Source organism: Alligator mississippiensis, chromosome 3 (assembly GCF_030867095.1).
Source record: "Alligator mississippiensis isolate rAllMis1 chromosome 3, rAllMis1, whole genome shotgun sequence".
In the NCBI taxonomy this organism is placed as follows: Eukaryota; Metazoa; Chordata; order Crocodylia; family Alligatoridae; genus Alligator; species Alligator mississippiensis.
Genome location: NC_081826.1, coordinates 195,091,074 through 195,110,591, shown reverse-complemented (window position 1 = coordinate 195,110,591; position 19,518 = coordinate 195,091,074).

Below are 19,518 nucleotides of genomic sequence, written 5' to 3'. Positions count from 1 at the left end.
GCCTGAATGGACAAGCATCGTAGGTCATTTCAGGTTACTTCATTAAATATTTGAATACATTCATGTTATTGCAATTAGTAAGTCACCATAGATACATAATACATATTTACTTGAATATGAGATGAGGTTCTCCCTACTCCCCCACACCCCATCAGCGTCGGGAAACACTCTTTTTCCGTAAGGAACAGGCAGTTGGCCAGTCCAGCATTGGGCCCAGTCTGGCGCTGGGAGGGCCAGAGTGAGCCCTGACACCCTCCCCTTGGGTGCTAAAACAGTGGCTTAGAAAAGGCTTACTCTAGCAATGCCACAGCTTTAGTTTTAAACTCCATCCTTCAGAAGCTTAAGATTCTAAAAGGAGAGATATTTTAATATTTGTTCTAGGTGAAATGGGCTCCCAGGCATACCCCTGCAAAGTAAGCTAACACTCTAACATTTCCACTGACAAAAAATTACCCTATTTTTTAATAAATATTTGAAAACATCTCTTAATTTTCATGAAACCGTGTGTGTGTGTGTGTGTGTGTGTGTGTGTGTGTATAAAAATAAAATATGGCATTTATTTGCCTTCTTGTTTCCATAGTAGTAATCCTCAGCTTTCCTGTTCCATGTGCTTTACTTGCATGTATTTAAAATGCATTCCTATAGGCTGGCTGTATTGTAAACTTTTAATGATATATTAGATGTGTGGTTCCAAGACCTCCACATGGATATTTTATCATGAGACTGAAAGTGAAGTCCTTGCCTCTTAGTGTCATCCCTGCTCTGCATAGTGCTAAGTTATCCTTGCCAAAGATGAATTATCTCTAGGTTCCTGAAGGAAGAGTGATTTTTTGCTTGTGGAAGTATTCATAGAAGTATTCCCTAAGGAGAACAAGACTGGAATTCCCTAAAAAGTCCTGGAACTTATCCCACATGTCAAATTCATATTGCAACCTTTTTTGGCTCTGATTATTTGCTTAATAGAAAAAAACAGACTCAGAGCAACATTAACTACATTCCTTTGTCAAATATCTGGGCTAGGGATAGTCAAAAAGCCTGAGCCTGAATTAATTCAGTCTTTGCAGGTTAGTCTAACCTGGCTAGGCTAAATCAGTTTTGTAACAATACAGACATCCCAGAAATACAGGCACCTGCCTGCAGTGGCTCAGGCCAGAAGCTGGGGGGCAGTAGAGCAGCCCTCCCTCCCTTCCACAGGATGGAGCTGAGGAGGGCATGGCCAGGCTCCTGCAGGAGCTCTGATTAGCCCAGCAGGGAATTGATAGCAGTGTTTATCTCTCAATTAAGAAAACAACAGAAGGACATTACCAGCTACTTGTTGATTCTGCCTGTTGATTCCATCTGTTGATTCAGCAGGGACTGTAGCCAGCATGTGGTCTGCTAGCTAATACACAGACACCTCCTCAGCAAGGCAGAGGGGAGGGGGGAATTCCTGCTTAGCAGGTAGTGGTGAGGGAAGGGGGGAAGCAGCCCGCAGTTTCTGGAGCTCTAACCAGGGAGAAGAGGGGAGGGGCCAGCCCTGCTGTGGAGCAGAGATCTGCCCAGCCCAGAGAACATGCCGGGATGCTGGGGGTGTCTGGTTTATCTTAAACCAGTAAGGGGCCTGGAATAGACATTGCATAAACCTGGGTTGACCCAAATCAGTTAAGTCTGATACTACATGCAACCAGGTTTATCTCAAACAGATTTCAGCCATTCTCAAACTGGTTTCTGTGCACTGAATGTCTGTTCTGTTACAGGTTTAAGCCAGTTTCTTATCACTTAAACCAGTGTATGTGTAATGTCTGTCCCTAGCCCTAATGTCAGTTACTCAGCTGCAGCCTTTGAGCAAAACAAATCCTGTTTCTTTTAACACTACAAATGTACTGTCCATAGAATGTTTTCACTGTATTATATATGCAACACTTTAAGAGGTAATATCAATATATTTTATTGTTTCCAGAAACCACAAAGTGATTTGTTGAAAAAAATATAGAAATGTTACCCATTAGCTTTCTGCCTCTGACAGTATTGTGAAAATATGTGTTTGCTTTTGGCTGATTTGCACATGTGAATATCTTCCGTATGTCTAAAAATATATTGTCGATACTTCAACAGTGATACTTGAAACATGCAGTCTGATTATTATGTGTATGTTGTACAGTGTGCTGATGAAAGATTCCAATCTTCATTTCAACTTCTGTTATTATCAAAATGCAGTATTTGTTAGCACCTCACTGAATGATTTAGAAAGTCTGCCCCAGCTCTTGTGAGTTGAATGCGCAATGGAGAAGCAGCTTTGCTTCTTTGAAAGTCAGTGCTTTACAGGAGAAGCAAGATGTTGTCAAAGATCTTCCTCTTCTGAAAAGAATTCTTCTAATCACCATGTTTTTTTCAGCTCTTTCCCAATGGCAGCAAAATAAGGCAACATGTTTTTTTCTCAAACTGACAAAAGACAGGATTTTTTCTTCCCCTTTAGTTAAGAAAAGCCAACACCAAAAAGCATCCTGCAAGGCTTCTTCCAGCATATCTTGAAAGAGCCCTTCCTTTTCTTAAATTATATATTTTTTTAAATCCTTAGAATAGCAAGGACATGTGCACAGTGTAAGAATTTCACATGCATTACAGGGAACTGAAGTAACCTAAGGAATAAAACTCTCAAGCATAACTGAGATTTGTGGAGTCTTTCAGGTGTGGCTAAACCAGCTGCTTATATTGTTCAATTACCATTTCAAACAGTATCAGTAGATGCGGGATTTACCCCCAAATATCTTGTAGCCAAGAAAAAAAGGCTACAGAAATCTGACCTTATCTCCACTGACCAGTGCTTGTTTGGGTGTATTTCAAACTGAATTGTTATTCAACAAGTCATCACATCCTACCTTAGAAGACAGTCAAATGTATTTCCCTCCTTTTTACAAGTTACCTAACTGAAAACTTGGATGAAGTCACTTCTGGCAGATAGGTAAATAAAACCTAGAGATCACTGAGCCACACTGTCAATGTGTGTGTGAGGTCCCTGAAGTTAGTTTTGTTGTCAGTCACTATACCATTTTGCCTTCCCAGATTTGGCATCCTGGAATGCCTGTTCTGCCGCAGTCTACTGCTATCTAGTAACTATGATGTGTGCTAGAATAGTGTGTGTTAAACTGTTTTGTGATTGATTTATATAGAGTTATTTAAAATGATAGCAGTCTGCATTTGGACAACTAGATGTTCATAGTTCAAACACTGTGCCTGATCCAGCCAGTGGTTTCTTATGGCTGATAGAAATTCTTTTAGTTTCCCATTTAAAAAAAATGTTTAGTTAATTCACAAAGTGAGAAAATAACTTTTAAAAATATTTAAATCAGTCAAGTGTGGCACAGTGTTCACTATAGGTGTTTTCAATTTTGATTGCTTGTATCATATAAGATGGACTATTTAAATAGGCTAAAAAATAAATAACATTATTTGAGAATAATTATAGTTTTTTCCACTCAACTTGGACAGCTTTTGTGTATAATCTTTAGTTACATAATCACAGGCTATTTTTTTGGCAGCATGCCTGTCTCAATTTAAGAACAGGTGGCTATTCAGTACTTATTAGTATTATTATCTTAATTTGGTGCACGGCCTCTGGCCTCATTCTTTAATGCTCTCAGCATAGCATCTAGTGAGAGGATAATAAATTTATTCTTACAATACCATTGTATAGGTGGCATTATTATTTTATACATGGAGAGCCAGAGCAGAGAAAGATTAAAGCCAAAACTGTCAAATTTGGGTACCCACTGTGATATTTGACACTTACAAAGTACACATAAGGTGCTGCAAAACATCAAATATTCTGACATAGGAGAGAAGTAGTCAAAGGTTTGTTTGTCTGTCTATTTTTGTTCTGTCGATTTGCTTTTAATTCCTAACATGGAATCCATGGAGTCTGACCCTCCATACAGACCTCTATAGGGCTAATGACTCCAACTGTTAGGTTGTTGTCCTTCTTGTAGGCCAGTTACTATATATTGATGGGAAACACATTTTGCCAATGAGTTCCACAGCCATTTGCTGACAGGTGTTCTAAGTGTCTATATTCCTCTGCTGAATCTGATTCCACGATCTGCAACGGAATGTCTTTTTAAAAGTTAGAGACCCTTCTTTCTTCATTCCCTCACCCTATCTCTGTACCTTCCTGCACCCATGAGCCAAACAAGCTGCAGCGTGAAGTAGAATTGTTTGGTGTGAGAATATTTTCGAGAGGAAAACAGATCCAATGCATAAAATTTCATGGCTCCCTGAGCACACCTCTGTTTTCATCTGGATTTTCTGGGCACTATCTATATATAAACTTACTTGAATACCAAAATTTAGTATAGACTTATTCTTTGCTCTCCTTATTTCTTTTAGGCTGGACATTAAGAAATTTCTGACTATGCAGCATCACAATAGATACTACTTAGTAGAAGTGGAAGTAAACTTAGAGAAGTTGTGAAATCTCCATCCTTGGAAATTTTCAGAAACATGTTAGGTACTTTGTAGGGGACTAGACTAGATGACTTCCCAGCCCTAATTTCCATTGATCCTATTGCACTTTTTTCTATAGTCACTGCAAAGATAACAGCATGAAGACATTTCTGGTTATGTTGAAGTTTAGTTGCTACTAAGTATTTCCTGCATACATATTTTAAAGCAGAGATTTCCATTACTGGTTTTTCATTTCTGATATTTCTTGGAAATGTGACAGCACTAAAGTAAGTATCTCATTAGCCAGAGAAAGCAGTGTTTAGTGTGAGAGAGTCATTCATACTACTAGTCTCTAGAAAAGAGTAGTAGCACATAGAGGAAAAAGGAGTAGGTAACCCTGGAACAGAATACTCTCTTGCAATGCTTTGAGAAAAGTGGGAATAGAAGAAAGAGAGTCTAGTCACACTGCCAGTTTAAGAGAAGCTGACTGAAGCTGCTTCTTTTTTTCTCTGCATCTGAAGCTGCTCTTTTTTTTCCCTCTGCATTTGAACGACTGTAGTTTGCTGTGTCTTGGCAAGTTTCATTTTACAGTCATGAGAATACGGAATTTTAATGCCGTGCTTAAGGAGCCTCAAACACAGAATGGGATTGTGAGACTGTAATAGAATTAATTGTAGCAAACAAAACTGATCATCTTAATGAGGTTCTATAATATGACTTACATAACTGAATTTCACAAGGATTACTCATAGATATGCACACTAAATGAGACTGCAAAGTAGGAAAACAGTATTGATGCTCTTGTATGATCCCTTTTAAGAGTCTTCCAATGTCATGGCTTTGACAGAGGGTCAGGAATAATCTTCTCTGTTTATTTTATTCACATTTGATATGATTTTGCTTCCAAAGTAAACATAACTCTTCCTTTATTCCTATGTGTGATGATTTGTGGAATTGTTGCCAAAGCCAGCTCTGTACAAATTAGAACCAGAAAAGTAGCTGATAAATCCTTCTCAGATTGAACAGAACACTGTGCTGACTTGGCTATTCTGTTTCTGACCTAAAGCTATTAGATATCAAGCTGGCTTGGGAATCTCTGCACAGTGCTGCCTTGAGGTCTATAGACATACACTTAGCTAGTTCACATTGTGTAATAGAGCTTTATTTCTTCTGTGCCCCAGCTCATAGACCTATGACAGGGTAATCTTTAGATTTCTTTCTCATTCTTTTTTTGAATACAGAGTTATCTCTGTACTCAAGTTGAAAGAGAGGTGGTTGAACAGAGACACAGGTACAAAAAGAAAAATGTAGTGTTTCACTACAACTGCTGTGTATTCTTTATTTTGTTACTGGAGCACAAAGGACCCCCGTTATTGACCAGATTCCACTGTGCTAAGCGTTGTATAACAGAAAAAGCACATGTCTACCTAACGAAGCTTATGAGTTAAGTATAAGACAAGAAAGAACAAATGGGTTCAGATAAAGGAACGTAAGGAATTTGTGAGACAATACTGGTTAGCATGATAGGCAGTTATCTCAGTAAATCGATAGCTTAACTGTTGTTCAGTGTTTTTGTTTTGTTTTGTTTTGTTCTCATTTGTTGGGGGGGGGGGGTTGTAGGCATCAAAGCAAAGGAGAGTTTTAAGGAAGCACTTGAAAGAGAACAATGAAGTGACTGCAGATGGTTATGGAGAGCCCAAGTGTATGAGCTGCAGGGAGAAAGCATGACAAGTTGGCAGTGGAGGCTGGCATCATAGGCTGAGCAAGAGGTGGCAACAGACCTCTTGATAAGAATGGAGGAAGTAGGCCATGCAGAGCTTTGAAAACAAAGGCAAACAGCTTATTTTAAAACAATATAAAGGAAAGTGGGGGAAAGAAAGTATGGAGGTAAGGCTGTGAAGGAAAGCAAAAAAAAGGATGACAGGGTCAAAACAACGAGCTCAATATTTGTAGCAGGTTTCTGGAGGAATATAAGCAGGACAAGAGAAGAATATTGTAGTAATGTGATAAGCCTGGATAAAAGTTCTCCCCTGCTCCCCACATGTCCCCAGAATGGAGTCACTCTATTTCCCTATTGCTCCACTCCTCCTGGTCCCTGAGATGAGGCAGCAACCGCTGCTTTCCTGTCTTCCCCAGACTGGGGCAAATATCATCTAATAGTTGGGAAGTATTACAGAAGAATATGGGACATTTCCCCCCTGCACCACTCTTTCTGGACATGGGGAGTGATGGAGCAGTTGCTGCTTCCCCAAACTGGAGAATTTGTGGACAGCATTTCTCCATTCTTTTGGGAGGAGTGGAATGGGGGGAAATACTCTCCTGCCTTCCCCAGATGGGGGTGCTTTACTCCTCCTGGTCCCAGGAGGAGACAGGTGTCTGGGAAAGGCTCCATCTGCATCCCTCAATCTGGGACCTCAGTCTGGGAAAGGCACAGGTAGCCTTTCCCTGCTGTTTTTCTCCTCCCCAAGATGCGGACATGAAGGAGTCCAGGAACACATGCTCCCCAGGCCAGTTCTGTTATAACAAGTAGATGTGAAAACTGGATTCCATCTGTAAATACCAATAATAATAATATCAATCTTCATTTTTTTCCATTCACTTGCTGGGCTAGTACAGCATAGGGTAGTGATTTTTGGTTTTCTCCTCTTACCTCCAATATGCTGCTTTAGGCTTTTGCAATGACTTTTCCAGACTTAATTTCACATGTAACTGCAGTGCTGTGAAATCCACTGCACTTTTATTGTTAAAATACAAACAAGTAAATGAAGAATTTCGTCAGAAGAAAGTTTTATAAATAGTATTTATTTGAGAAAAAGAATATGAAACTGAGGCAGCCTTCTCTTCATTTGTAAAAAATTATTATCTTTATGTAGAAATGCATCCATACTATAGATCCATTTATAAAGCTGTTTTTCTGGATGTTTAATTCCTCAATTCTATCTTTAGGAGAGTAAAAGTATCAGTTTTTTAAAAACAAAATATTTTGACTTTTTATTTGGTTGAAATCCACAATTCATGGTGCAGATAAAACCCTATTCAGTGGAATGTATATACATGTTTATTTTAGTGGTAGGAGAGGGCACCTATTTTTATTTTAAATCATGTAGTAAGAGACTTAGAAACTTATACCATATTTACTTCCTCAAGGATACTAGTTTCAGATGAGTAATTCTTCACAATAAAAGTAATAGAATGCAGTACACTTTATTTGTTAATGGTGCACTGCATATATCTTTGTAATGAAGGCAGTTAGGGACATCTAGTGGTTTAAATGGAAAAATGTAACCATTTTATACAGCTGCTTAAACTGATCTGTATATACAGACACCTGGAAAATCAAGTACTATTTTGAACCAGTTTACTGTGAACCTGTTAAGTGTTATGTGTGGACACCAAGCATTCTATGACATGGGTCAGGTTGGTCCTTCAAATATCCCACACTCATCTTTCCTTCCTTCCCTTCCTCCCCACTAATGCAGCTGGCTGTTCTGGTATGCAGCCATAAATCTACTGCCCCCTTTTTTTCATTCTTGTTGGCACTTTATCAATGAGCTGCCTTGCACTACTTATTCAATAGAAGTTATGTAGCTGTCAGCTGTGTCCCTACTTCCTACTTGACCACAACCCTTCATTAGGGACTTCGAGCTCCAGAGAACAAAGAAGTGTGGGTCCATGCATTTTCCTTTCTGAGATTCCATGCAGTATTCTTGGGCTTGACAAACCTGAATCACTTTGTCTTTCATGGATGTTTCTACTTCAGAGCTCCATCCCATTTTCTCTCACTCTTTAGCTTCACTTAGTACCCCCATTTTACTGCAGTACAATACGCTGATATAACAGTGGTTCTCTAGATCTGTAGTTATGTTAGAATTCTAGTAACCAGGCTTCTCCAAAGAAGCCTGTGATAAACTAGAAATATGGTGGTTGCTGGTGTTATATGATCTGTGCATTTACATCTTTTTAACGTTCTTCTGTAATACTTCCGAAATATTAGACAATATTTGCCCCAAATTAATATTGAGTTGGTTAGAGTTTGGAAGTGGAAGCCACTTGATACTTATGGCCCTGGACTTGAAGCCAAATTCTATTTAATTTATTAGGCATGTAAGTGGACTTAGGTCCCTAAGTGCAATTCTGTTCCAAGGTGCATGAGTCTTTTACAGACAGTTAATGCAAAAAGTGGGTGGATTCTCTTCCTCTTTGCTACTCTTTTGTGAGTCAATTTTTAAGTGTATAATGATAGTGTGTTACAAAAATAGATGCATTAATGGGTTTTCAGCAATTCAAGTAGGTGGAATACAATTGCACTTAGGCATGTAAACCCAATTAGATTCTCAATAAGTGGCACAAAATCTGGTCCTTGATATTGTCCAGGCTGATAACCAAAGTAATGCATGCTGCTTATTACATGACCAAATTGAACATCAGTTGCAGCAATTCAACAATTCTATAATTGTATACTTCTGAATACTTTCAGGAGTATTGTAATTTTTCTTTTAAATTATCAGTTTAAAACCATTCCTACTGTATCAATTTTCTTACATGTCTATAATTTCTCAGTTAGTATTATGGCTTTTTCTTTGTATGGGCACAATATTTTGCTACAGTTTGCTGTTTTTAAGGGAAGATTACAAATCAATGGCCTGAGCTCAGCTCTTCTATACTTTTTAGAACTTTGACCAGTCCCAACTGGGCCTGTTGACATTTTGCATTTTCAGTGTGTTGGTATGCTCTGGTAGCTTTTCCTCTGTTGCTTTAAACTCTAAAAGTATTTCATCTTTTATCAAAAAAAAATCAGGTCTTTATTTTGGAATATATCTAATTTTCTTGGGGTAAACACTGTTACAAAATCATTTAGCTTTTCTACAGTGTCTTTGCTTTCCTCAGTTGCTTGCTTTAACCTTTGGGGAAATGGGAAATGGTAGATGCACTTGTTTTGCAAGCTTTCAGCTTCTGATATGTTTAAATAAATTCAGGAGGTGAGGGGTTGTTTGTTTGTATGCTTTTTTTCCCTTAAACACCTTTAGTTACTTTCTATTTGAACTGTATTTTGCCCTTCTAATTTTTCTTTGTGTGCCTGGTGTCTCCTTCAGCTTTGCATTCCAGAGCTTGATGACCCTTTTAAATTCCTCCTGTTTATTGTCAGGTTCTTCCCAAGGAAAGCTAGTGATGCAAATCCAGAAGAATATTCCAGTTCTAAAATCTACTTCTACAAATACATTTATCTCTAATACATGTTGGGTTCTTATTAATTGGTGTTGTTTATTTGTATAATAGTAGCAGCCAAAATGCACCAGGTGCTTTTCAAACAGAGCATGTTGGCACCAAAGAACTAAAGAGGTGACGTCAAGAAACTAGCCAGAAGCAATATTTTCTGTATGGCACCATTTGAGTGGCTGTATTTCTACCAGACTTTTTCCTGTTCCTCCTCCTGCCTGCATTCTGCGTGAGAATGTTTTCCAGTCATCTTTGCATATTCTGGTCCCTGAAAAAAACCTCAGCTTCTAGAAAAATTCACTGTATACTTAATGTAAACATAGGAATTAAATTAGAAAACCAGAGACTGCTACTCACAGTTTTTAAGCTGAAATGGATTGCTATGCATATAATATATATTTTGGAAAAATATCAGGTCTTGCCTTATAGTTTCCAAATGATGGAGAATCCATCGTATCAATTGGTAAGTTTATTATAATAGTTAATTACTCTCACTTTTTGAAAAATGCCTTATTTTTCATTTGAAATATTTTTTCTTCTGAACTGTTCTGGACCATCCCCTGTCAGAGATCTTCCCACATAAGTAGTTACAAAGAGTGATCAAGTCGCTTCATAGCCTTCTTATTAAAACGTCCTATAAGCACTTGAGTTGAAACTGCCATCTTTTCCTATTAAATAGTAATGTTACTGGTGTTTTAAGATTCCAGTGGTACTGTGTATGTGTTGGGGGGGAGGGGGGCAGGGGTTGGGGGGAAGGAGGAAACTTCATAAAAGCATGTTTTATTTCTGGTACTTGATCCTTGTACAGATGGTACAGCAGATGTCTCTTGCCTAGAAACTTATAAAACCATAAATTCGCTTAGAATTTTGGGGTGTGTGTGTGTGTGTGTGTATGCAAACAACTTTATAATTATTTGGCACATCGTGTCTTAGGGAGGGACATTAACTTCTATGGGAATGGTGTTTTTCAGTCTATGTCAACCTCTATGGGAAAGGTTGTTTATCAATCTAGTTTTACCACTTGTTTCCATCTGACCACCTACTTTGGCAAAAGAGAGAAAAAATGTTTTTACATAACTAGATACCAGGGCTGAAGTTTTTGGAGAAGCTTCAAGGCAAGGCAAAATACTCTTAAGAGCTGATAGTTGAAAAATTGGAGATGTTTTTCATCTTTGAAAAGGATTGCTATGTTCATATTCCTTTAATGTGATTTTTGCTTAATAAATCCGCAGAACTAGTTGATTCAAATCTTTTGTTCATCTTTTGTGAAGACTGGGCATGTCTACACAAGATGTTTAATTTCACATTAGCATAGTTTACTGTAAAATAAGCATATGCGTCTACGTGTGCACATGCTCACTTGAGAGTAAACCACCCTAATCATGAGTAAATTTGAGCAAATTCACACAAGATTAATAACAATTCTGTAGTATTCATGTAGATGCCTGACTGAGAGCAAAATCTGCTTTTGGTCAGCTGTCCACCAGAGGGCAGGAGATTGCTCCCTGCCCTCTAGAGCTGCCTGCTGCTGAGGTGGGCTCCACCACCAAAGCCTGGGTAGGGACAGTGTCCACATGTCCCCACCACAGCTCCAATGTCCAAGCCCCCTGGTTCAAGATTGCGATTGGGCAGCAGGGAACTAGAAGACCTCTATCTCCAGCCTGAGCTCTGCAGTCATGGGGCTTGGGCTGGGAGACCCTTATCACCAAGCCCAGACCCTGTGACCATGGAGCTTAGGCTAGGAGATAAGGATTTCTCAGCACCAGCCCCACAGTCATGGAGCTGGTGCTGGGAGCTCCTCGCTGGTGGGGGCAGGGAAACCTGTTTCATGCCCATCTCTGTGAGTGTGGTGCTGGGCAGAGAACAGGCTAGAGAGCTTGTTCCCTGCTCAGCACTATGCTCATGGAGCTGGGCATGGAACAAGATACTCAACATCCACCAGGTATACAGGGCAGGGCCTGGGAACTGTCTTGGTCAGGGACAGGTCCCAACCCTGTGCCTCAATCAGGTGATTGAGGCATGGGGACTGGAAAGAACTGCAAGGATGGGGTAGGTCCGAGCCCTCTACCCCAATCTGCTGGTGGGGCAGCTAGCAGCAAGCTAGTTGCTAGTTGCCCCACCGGCAGATCGGGATAGGGGGCTGGGACCTGCCCTTCCCCTGAAGTTATTTCCAAGTCTCCTGCCCCTGATCAGGGAGCCAGGGACAGAATCTTCCTGCTGCTAGGGCAGGGGAACATTGCCCCTACCCCAAGAGCAAGCAGGCCCCTGGGGCCAGGAGACAGGGCATTGTTACAGAGGAGAATTTATATGCATATTTATTCACATAGGCCACATAGGGAGAGCATGGGGGGACACATGCCCCCTGTGACAGGGCCGCTGCCACCACCTGTGGGAGCTCGCCAGCTCCAGCACTGTCACCGGCAGTGCCTGCAGAAGCTTGTCAGCTCCATTCCTACTGCCACCAGTGGTGGCAGTGCCTGCAGGAGCTCGCCAGCCCTGGCCCCGCTGCCAACACTGGTGGCAGCACCAGCAGGTGCCCACCCAGACTCAGGAGGCACCAGTCACCCATGTTTATTCATCTAACATCAGCAACCACTGTATTTCTAGCTTATTGGAGGCTTATTTGGAAAGGTTTAGATATCAAGATTCCCACATAACTATGGATCCACAAAACCACTGTTATACCAACTTTATTGTACGGCTATATAATGGAGGTACTAAGGGAGGCTGAGGAGTGAAAGAAAATGGTATGGAGCAGCATTTTCATAGATTTCATAGACATTAGGGCCGGAAGGGACCTCGGAAGATCATCGAGTCCAGCCCCCTGCCTGAAGGGCAGGAAGTCATCTGGGGTCATAGGATCCCAGCAAGATAAGCATCCAGTTTCATCTTGAAGGTGTTCAATGAAGGCACTTGAACAACCTCCGGTGGCAGGCTGTTCCAGACCTTGGGGGCTCGGACAGTAAAGAAATTCTTCCTTATGTCCAGCCTGAAACGGTCTTGCAGTAGTTTGTAACCATTTGACCTCGTCATCCCTTGGGGCGCTCTGGTGAACAAACGTTCCCCCAGATACTGGTGGTTGCCCCTGATAAACTTATAGGTGGCCATCAGATCACCCCTGAGCCTGCGCTTTTCCAGGCTAAAGAGCCCCATGGTTCTCAGCCTGTCATAGTAAGGTCTGTTTTCCTGACCTCTGATCATAAACGTGGCTCTTCTCTGGAATCTCTCAAGCTTCTCCACATCCTTTTTGAATTCTGGAGCCCAAAACTAAACGCAGTACTCCAGCTGCGGCCTCACCAAGACTGAGTACAAGGGGAGAATGACATCCCGGGATTTGCTTGAGAAGCATCTATGGATGCAAGCCAGCATTTTGGTCGCTTTACTAGCTGCAGCATCACATTGCAGGCTCATGTTTATCTTGCGGTCAATGATGACCCCCAAGTCTCTTTCTTCTGTAGTGCTAGCCAGTGTAGCACTGCCGAGTCTATAAGGATGCTGCAGGTTTTTCCTCCCAAGGTGGAGAACCTTGCATTTTTCAGTGTTAAACACCATCAGGTTCTTGTCCACCCATTTGCTGAGCCTGTCCAGGTCAGCCTGGATCACCCTCCTGTCTTCTGGTTTGGCTGCTTTGCCCCAAACTTCCTATTTACTCTTCAAGTTCATCCAGATTGATAGGATACTAGATGTTAAAAGACTTATCATTTTTAAGCAGCTCATAAAGAAAATACATTCTATTTCCTTTTTATTAAGATTTTCAATGCAATATGTTTTCTTCTTCTTGCTCCAGTTTCTAATTTATGTTGATATTCTGTTTTAGAAAAGTAGAATCAGAGTATGAAAAATAAATTCAAGAATTCTGACTAAATCTTTTCGGGGGGGAAATGTAGGAAAGTTGAAGCCAAAAATCTCTAAGGGGAAGTTAAATTTGTAATGATTAGGGAACACTAATTCAGGCTCTGGTGGGGGAAAAGTGGGCTCTCTGTAGGCTCACTAGAGCCAATTTCAGGCATTTTTTAGGGTGAGTTCTCCCACACCTCTGATTGGCTGAGGGAGCTTGCCATGAGGCTGATTACCATCGAACAGCAGCACATAGGCTGTTCTTCAGCTCTTTTAAGAAAGTAAACCTCACCACTTATTAAACAACAATTTTTAAGTAGAGCTCACCACTTAGAATTCTTAATGAAACCATAATAAATACATTCTATTAAACAACAATTTTTCTTTAGAGCTAACTTTTATGGAACGTTGACCCTCAGGCAATGTCTGCTGCTGCAAAATCCATGCTAATGTTTGAAAGCGAGCATGGAGCTGCTGCTGACATTTCCTGGTGACATAGTCTGTCTTTGTGCAGTGAGCACTCCCAAGCCCTGCTTTGCCTCACTGCGCAGAGAAGGGGAGGGGGAAATTCTCCTTCGCTCCCATGCAGTAGCAAAGCAAACAAAGCAGGGCTTAGGAGACTCGTGCCAGGCAGAGAGAAACCTCTGTGGTGGAGGCACCCCGCATTGCACACCCAGCTGTGGGGGCAGGCACCCAGCATGCCTAAGTCCTAGGTAGGATGACTTGATTCTTGAACTGTCTTAGGTCTATGCAATATCAGTAATGCATTAGTTACTACAATTATTGTGTTTGCTAAAACAGTCCTTCTGAGAAAGCCATTACAATGCTGGGAAGAGCAATTTAGTGATACATGAAACCTCTCCCAAGGGTGGAATTTTTAGGAATTACATCACACCATAAAAGCTCTTCAGGGACCCATTTATTCTGGATATTTCTTTATAGATCAAAATAATCAAACATATGTGGGAACAGATATCAAATAGCTGTTTCTCAAATACACTTTTACAATTGTGGTACTAGGGAAAATTAACTCACTTCATGGAATCATAGCAAATTAGGGTTGGAAGGGACCTCGGGAGGTCATCTAGTCCAACCCCCTGCTACAGGCAGGACCATTCCTAACTATAACATCCCAGCTTTGTCTACTCGGGTCTTAAAAACCTCCAAGGATGGAGACTTGACCACCTCTCTGGTGAGCCTGATTCAGCGCTCCTGGTGAGGGAGGTTTTCCTAATATCTAACCTAAACTTCCCCTGCTGCACCTTGAGACCATTGCTCCTGGTTCTCTAGACTAAATAAACCCAGTTCCATCAGCATTTTCTCATAAGTCTTGTCCTCAAAAATTCAACCATTTTCATTGTCCTCTGCTGGACTCTCTCCAATTTTTCCACATTCCAGTTTTAATGGAAAGCTCAAAACTGGACGCAGTACTTCAGATGCGACTTCCCTAGTGCTGAAGCAGAGGGAAATAATCACTTCCCTCCATTTGCTGGCAACATTTCTACTAATGCAGTTCAGGATGCTGGTAGGCTTCTTTGCAACAAGGGCACACTGTTGGCTTCATTGACAGGCTTCAAACTTTCTACTTTTATCTGTTTCCTAGTTATTATTGGCTGTACTGTACTTATTTACCAACACCCTGCAGCATGAGTCAGTTTGATTTTACAATAAGTGATCTAAAGCTAATCCCAGATACAGAAGTTGGGATTTAGTTTAAGTCAAGTACCTTTGTCTTCTCAGGTTTTGACTGTGTGTCTGATGTTACTTGTAGGCTGGTCTTAAAGTAGAAATTTAAGAATTGCGCAAAGTTTTCAATGCTACTAAATCTCTTAGCATATAAATAGTAGAAAGTAAATTCAAGTAGTGCAGAAAACAGAATTTGTTTTATGATGAATTAAAGTGTCTTCACTCAAATTTCATTATCATCAAGAAAAGAATTCAGGGGAAAATGTGTTGTAGTTCAACTAGAACATTCATTTTTGGCAAAAACATTTCCTTTATATTTAGTTTCATTAAATGTACATATTTAATTTATATAATATATTATACAACACAAAACAAGAAGTAATTTTTAAATCCAAAATCATTGGTCAGCATTATTAAAACTTTTCTGTATTTTTATTTTTCTTTCCTCCTCTCCCCTGTAATTTTTTTTAAAGTGACAGAAATTTGACTTTAGAACTCCTCTCCAATAGATTTTGGCTCCATCTATTTTTCAGCCTATCTGTGCAATACATAATAGGCTGGGGGCGGGGTGGGGGGATTAACATCACAAGTCTGTTTTTCAGATTGCATCTTGCTTGTCATTTAGATGTGCAGCTTTGCATGTGCATATCAGATGCATGTTTGTGAAAGGATTTGGCATCTCAACTGCCAGCGCAAATTGGATAACTGCATAAACAAATGACTATCTAGATGCATGCACAATGACAAATCACATTTGTAAACGGAGTGTACAACTTTTTTTGTTTGTCTGAAATCAAGCAAACTAATTCAATTTTGTCTTGTTGGATTGAGTTTATAATGAGAATTAAAAACTGTGGGAAAATAAATATACATGAAATAAAGGCTTTTTTTCATTTGCAAATATTGGCAGGTATGTGAACTGGAACAAAAAAAATAGTCTATAGAAATCACTGGAAATCATTTTTCACACCACTGTGCTATATCTGTGGTGAATTATACAATGCAGATATTTATTTTATTCATTTTAAATTGCATATTTATGACTCTACAACTGTTGGTCTAAGAGTATGCAACCATCAGTAAATAATACCAGCTCAGTAGATGGTTTAGAACAAGGTATTCGAGCCATTTTTTTAATATACATTTAGCACAGTAGAGAATATTTTTGTGAACTATTTGACAAATATTATTCAACAATAATAAGAGGCATGGCCAAATAACTGAACCAAATTCACCACACATTTTTCTCACTGAAAATGGCAAAATTGTTTAATAACATTTGACCAACAAAGCATTAAAATGGGTTACAAAATATAGGCAGCAGTAGTTGGAATTTAAGGTACCAAATTCCCACTCCCCTCCCTCCCCCACCACATGTGTAAAGTCTATGCAAAGATCTAGAAAAATATTGAACTCTGTGCATTATGGAGGGTCCCACTGAAATAATACTCAGAATGTATGTTCTCTATTGCATTATACACAGCAATTTAAAGAAGTTAAATGCACTAATGAATAAATAAAGACTACATATCAAACAAGTAGTTGAATGCAAGATGGCATCCATAGATTTTCAAAGTTCAGATACTTGCCATTACATCATCCTGACTTCCCAACTACTTTGGTAGAATGACAGTAACAGCTAAAAAGTTCTGAAAGAAGCAATGCTTTATGATGCAATAGATATTAAACAAAAGAGGCCATGGAGAATAATCCTTTATTTCCTGCTAACACTATTTATTTGTTTGCCAACTGCAAGGGAAAATTATCTACTAAGAGAGAGTGAAGATACTGGAAACACAGCCATATATAACCCTAGCGGTGCACAGCAAAACAAGGGTATTACTGTGAAATTTCAACAAAACTCTTTTTTCGGATTTTTTCTTTCCTGATGTGATTATAATTTGTATATAAGTGTTTTTGTAAGATAAAGGTAGAAAAGGGCATGAAAGTTGTATTGGCACATTCAGATGAATATATATGATATGAACCTAAGAAAAATATGAGCTAGAGTAAAAATAAGCCAGATAGCAGAAATTTAACCAAAAGGAATAGAAATATTAGTCAAAGTGTTCTGTTGGCAATGTTCCTTTTAGTTGTTGATAATACTTTGAACAATGTGTTATTTCTTCTGTTGAATATCTCCTAATATTTTAAATGGTAGAGTATTCCAACTTCTTCCTTTAGACTAGGGACAGAAATTACACACTAACCAGTATAAGTGATCAGAAGCTCATTCAAATCTGTGATGCAACACAAGTTCAGTGCACATAAACTACTTTCAAAGTGGTCAAAACCAGTTTAAGATAGACCTGGATGGATGTAGTATCAAACTTAACTGATTTGTTTATTGAACTTCTGTCCCAGATCCCCTCCAAATTCATGTTAACTCACAGTCCTCCAGCATCCCAGGATGCTTTGCACCTCCCCCACAAACCCTTCTCCTCATAGGGTAGGCAGGCTACCCTTGGGCTAAGCTGTCTGTTCCAGCTAAGCAGGGAGGCATGCTCTAACATCCGCTGGCTTCTGGCCTGCAGGCATGTGGCTGCTTTTCCAGAATCAAAAATGAATGTCTGTTCACTTGCTTATAGTTTCAAACTATGCAGCTTAAACTAAAATGTGATGATTGAATCGGTTCTGCTTCAATCTTTTTGACTATCTGTACTTAGCAGTGGTGTGCAAAACAGGCCCTATTTGATTTTGATTTAGATTCGGTCTGAATTGGGGACAGTGATTTGATTAGTTAATTCGGATCACTGTCCCCGATCCGATTTGGCTAAATCTGAATCTGAAGATTCAATGCTGATCCAGAGAGTCAGCAATTGGGACATAGACACAGCTTTAAATGTTTTTTCTACATACCTTGAGGTACCAGGTGCAGCTCATGAATGCTGTGATGTTGGGGCAGATGGAGCGTCCCACATAAGCACAATGGGAAGCCCCCCATGCTTCCGTGGGACACTCCATGCACCCCAGCATTGCAGCATTCACGAATTGCCTGCTTATAGAGGTATGTAGAAAAAATGTTTAAGGCTGTGTCTATGGCCCAATCGCCGAATCTCTCTGAATCTCTCCAAATTGATTTGGAGGGTTCCAGTTTGGTTCAGAGAGATTAAAGGGTCCTATGATCTGATTCAGATTTGGAGATTCGGCCACTGAATCGGGCCAAATCTCCACCAAATCGAATCAGGGACCGAAGATTCACACAGCCCTAGTACTTAGTCCTTATGTTCAGGCCTTGCAACTCACATTATCAAGCACAGGCATATATGAAGAACCTGATTCACTCCTTATTAATACCCATTTTATCACAGTAAAACTATATTGAAATGGAACTTCACTAGCAGATCTTGGTGAATTATCCTTTACATACAATCTATGCTATTTCCATTCTTTTTCTTATTTTAATTTTAATTTTGTTGGGATCAGTACAATTCTTTTGTAGAAAGTGCAAGTCAGGTTGCAAGACAAATTTACTTATAAGCATGAATTAGTAATTTGATGATAAATAATTAAGTGAATCTTTACAAATGTTCTGCTTGAAGTATAAGGGGCAGAACTTCTTAGCAAAGGCAAGGGCAGGGGGTGGGGAGCGGAGAGTAAACCTGCATCAATGAGTACCTATTTTAGCTTTGCTTTCCCAATCACATGTTGTGTTCAGAATATTTTGTGCACCTGGTAATTACTGAAATACCAAATCATATGCTATCAGTATATGATGATGAATTTTTTATTTTATCAAAAAGATTTCTTTCAGTTATTCTACTAAAATTTTTTATAATTATTAAGACACAGCTATTATTCACAGCAGCATTTCCAAGGATTAAAAAACAAGCACTGTGGTCATAGAAGAAATAGAAAAACACTTTTAAAATAAACACACAGTCTATTCTTGTTAGACTGTTTTTAGTATCCCACATTCCTCGCCACAATTGAAAGTAAGTAAAAATTAGTTTTTCTTGTATTATCATAGAATCATAGAAAATTAGGGTTGGAAGGAACCTCAGGAGGTCACCCACTGCTCAGTCAAGACCACCCCAAACTATATCATCCCAGTCAAAACTGTCTAGACAGGTCTTAAAATCCTCTAAGGATAGAGATTCCATCACCTCTCTGGGTAACCTGTTACAGTGCTTTCCTACCCTCCTAGTGAGAAAGGTTTTCCTAATATTTAACCTAAACTTCCCTTACTGCAACTTTAAAACCATTGCTACTTGTGCTGTTATCTGTCACCACTGAGAATGGTCTGGCTTCATCCACTTTTAGTCATCCTTCAGGTAGTTCAAAGCTATTATTAAATGCCCTCCTCAGTCTTATCTTCTCCAGACTAAATAAGTCCAGATCTTTCAGCCTCTTCTCATG